The sequence below is a fragment of the Octopus bimaculoides genome, chromosome 25, assembly GCF_001194135.2.
Source record: "Octopus bimaculoides isolate UCB-OBI-ISO-001 chromosome 25, ASM119413v2, whole genome shotgun sequence".
NCBI lineage: Eukaryota > Metazoa > Mollusca > Cephalopoda > Octopoda > Octopodidae > Octopus > Octopus bimaculoides.
This window is the reverse complement of record NC_069005.1, coordinates 22475859-22479513: the sequence shown is the minus strand read 5'-3', so window position 1 is coordinate 22479513 and position 3655 is coordinate 22475859. Positions and strand designations below refer to the sequence as shown.

The window sequence follows — 3655 nt, the reverse complement described above, 5'->3', positions numbered from 1 at the left end:
ATAGTAAATCTAAGGTGGAAACTTTTAGCCATGAGTACAAACTCTGTTCCTCCCCCTCCTCCTCCTCCTCCTCCTCCTCCTCCTAATGATGATAATAATGACAATAATTATTATAATAATAATAATAATAATAATAATAATAATAATAATTTCTACATGAAGAACAAGGCCTCAAATTTGGGGGAAGGGATTAAGTCGATTACATCGACCCCAGTGTGTAACTGGTATTTAATTTATGGACCCCCAAGAGGATGAAAGGCAAAGTCAACCTTGGTAGAATTTGAACTCAGAATGTAGAGGCAGACGAAATATCGTTAAGCATTTCGCCCGGCATGCTAACGATTCTTCCAGCTCTCTGTCTTCAATAATAATAATAATAATAATAATAATAATAATAATATAATTCATGGGAAGAGACCCTGAGAAATGCTGAGACCTTTAACAACTAACTGCTGTCCACTCTCGCAGAATTAATTGGAGCAAGTAAGATCAAGAGCTCTGAGAAGTAAAATACAATAATAATAATAATAATAATAATAATAATTAGTAGTAGTAAAAGAACAATAAAAATGATTTCTAATAAATTTTAATATGGATTTTTAATAAAATAATAAGTCAATGTATTTCCTGGCAAACCTATATGTAAACATTGAAATAGTGCTCTGAGGAAGTGCACACATTCCAAAGAAATCATTAAAATCATTACACATGGTGTGTGTATGTATGTGTGTGTGTGTGTGTGTGTGTGTGTAATTTTATGTCTGTTTTTCTGTGCCTACATGGTTTGGAGAAGTCTTCTCCAGCACAGCGTTTCTCTATTTGTTGCTGGTCTTTTTCATCTCCTACATAAGGCTCAGCAGCCTGAGGTCAACTTTCACCACTTCTCACCCCTATTTTCCTTCATCTTCCTTTTCTGAAGCTTCCTTCTGCTTGGATTTCTTCAATCATTTGGCACTTCTTTATTCAGTTACTATCTTTGATCTGCATCATATTTCTGTAGTAGGTCACGTTCCACTCATGCACACTACATTTAATTCCTCTTACCCCAACATTTGAACACACCAATACTATATCTCCAACAGACACTATTGCTACCGTGCAATATTGCACTTTGTACATAAGTATCATATTCAGATGGACAATCCCATTGTTGCTAGCAGAGGTATCAGCTCCCTAAATTTTCTCCATTTTCTTTTTACTCCTGTTGTTATATTTTGGCAACAGCCCACCTCCACTTCCAATTAGGTCACATGGGTAAGAAAAGCTGCCAACTACTTCTAATGTATCCTCTGGGTTGAAAGAATTAATTTGATGAATACTATTACTGCTAACTACTCCCTGTGCAGCTCTTCTGTTAACCTGCTTGTGAGCCCACTGCATCTCTTGTGTGCACCTATAGATTACATTGTGTACACAGTCTAGAATTCCTGCCTACTCCTTTTCTGCAAGTTGATCTTGCCCATTTCTCAGATGTTCTGAATTCTTTTATTTTCTGCTAATAGACATTTTCGTCTTTGCTAAGTTTATTTTTAAATGTCTTGATTCTCAGCCCTGCTTCCTTGTCTTACAACTTTTCCTCCATTTTTGATACTGATTCAGTTATAAGATTTAGGTTGTTGGTATACAGAAGTTCTCATGGATAGCTAGACTTGAACTTTCTATTATAGCCTAAATAACTATAATAAATAAAAAGGAACTGTGAACGGAGCCCTTATGAATATCTACCTGTATGCTAAATTCCACACTAAACTCATTAATTTTAATTTCACTCATAATACCTGTGGAAATAACTTGCAAGACTCTTCCAAGTCATTCGTCTACACCCAATTTTTTAACAGCAACCAGACTACAGATTATGGTACCCTCTCAAAGGTCTTCTTCATGTCAGCAAATGCTTGATGTAATTCTTGGCACAGAATCTCCATTGTCATACTTAGAAAGCAACATCAATGGTTCCACACCATTGCACAATCCAAACTACAACTTATTCTCTCTCTCTCTCTCTCTCCCTCTCCCCCCCTCTCTCTCTCTCTCTCTCTCTCTCTCTCTCTCTCTCTCTCTCTCTCTCTCATTGGTTTTTCTACACTGTTCTCTACAACTTGACCCATCAGTTTTATGTCTCAGTAGGTACTTTATTTTTAACACTTTAGCATTTAAAATGGCCATATCCAGTTTATCTTAAGCTGTTATCTTTTATTTGTTTTAGTCATTAGATTGTGGCCATGATGGGGCACTGCATTGAAGAATTTTGTAGTCAAATATGTCAACCCCAGTGCTTCTTTTTTTTCTAAGTCTGGTACTTATTCAATTGGTCTCTTTTGCTTAACTACTAATTTAAGGGGACATAAACACACCAACACTGATTGTCAAGTAGTGGTGGGGGACAAACACATGCATGAGCTGATGACAAGTGATTGAGACTTTTGGTGCTTTGCTGTGCTTGAGAAGACTTGTCAAGTGAAATCGTAGTTGTGGCCGGTGCCAGTGACATGTTAAAGGCACCCACTACACTTTGGAGTGGTTGGCATTGGGAAGGGCATCGAGCCATAGAAACTAAGCCAAAAGCAGACTGGATCCTGGTACAGCTCCCTGTCTTGCCAGTCCTCAGTCAAACTGTCTAACCCATGGAAAGTGGATGTTAAAAATGATGGTGATGGTGATATCTATATATACAACTGGCTTCTTTCAGTTTCTGTCTACCAGATTCACTCACAAGCTTTTAGTTAGCCCAAGGCTATAGTAGAAGACACTTGACATAGGTGCCACACATTGGAACTGAACCCAGAACCATATGGTTGGAAAGCAAGTTTCGTACCATACAGCTAGTAGTTGTAAGATTTGAACTTAAAGACCCACTGGCCAGTAGACCAAGTGACAGAGTACTCTCCCAGACTTTACAGCTATTGTGCCTCTTTAAAGACTTACACCTGCAAATAATAAAGGGAATCTCCCCCACTTCTCTTTCTAGAGAGGGGTAGGGAGGTGGGGAGGAAGATTCTCATCCATTGTGCTTTCATTACCCTCTTATCAACAAGAGGGTAGTTTGTGAAAAGGCAAAGGTTAATGTAGTTTGCTGCTAATTAAATTACTTCTCACCTAACCCTTATGTAGAGTGAAGTGGATAGAGAGACCCTTATTGGTTCATCAGTTGAAACCATTCTTCTCAGAACTACCCTAGCATCCCATCTCACCCTCCACTTCACCATTCTCATCAACAATGTCCCAGGTTTCTTGTTCAGTTTTTTTTCTTAGTTTCAAGTTGTCGACATCATTAGTGAGGGGTACCAATTACGATTATTATTGTTGTTGTTGTTATGTAAGCTAATGTAGACATTGGTTACATTACATCTTGTTTCTCCCCCCCCCCACCCATTTCACACATTCTCGTTTTTTCCTAAACCTCTTGTGTGTGCGTGTGTGTCTGTATGTGCGCGCACACTTGCACATGCATGCATGTGTAGGTACAGAAATATCCCCCTCTGCCTTCTTTCTATCTATATGTGTGTGTCTACACTGTGGGTGAGAGATATTTTTTTGCACAACCATTGGCAAAATAAAGTATGTGAAAGAATATATATATATATTTATACAAAAGAGGATATATATATATATATATAAAAGAGGATATATATATATATATATATATATATATATA

The 3655-nt window shown here is 37.6% G+C and overlaps 1 protein-coding gene across 7 annotated transcripts in view; it reads left to right on the top strand.

Moving 5' to 3' along the window:
- Positions 1-3655, top strand: part of LOC106882575 (striatin-3) — a 263926-nt gene that overhangs the window by 174986 nt on the left and 85285 nt on the right. The window lies entirely within an intron of this gene.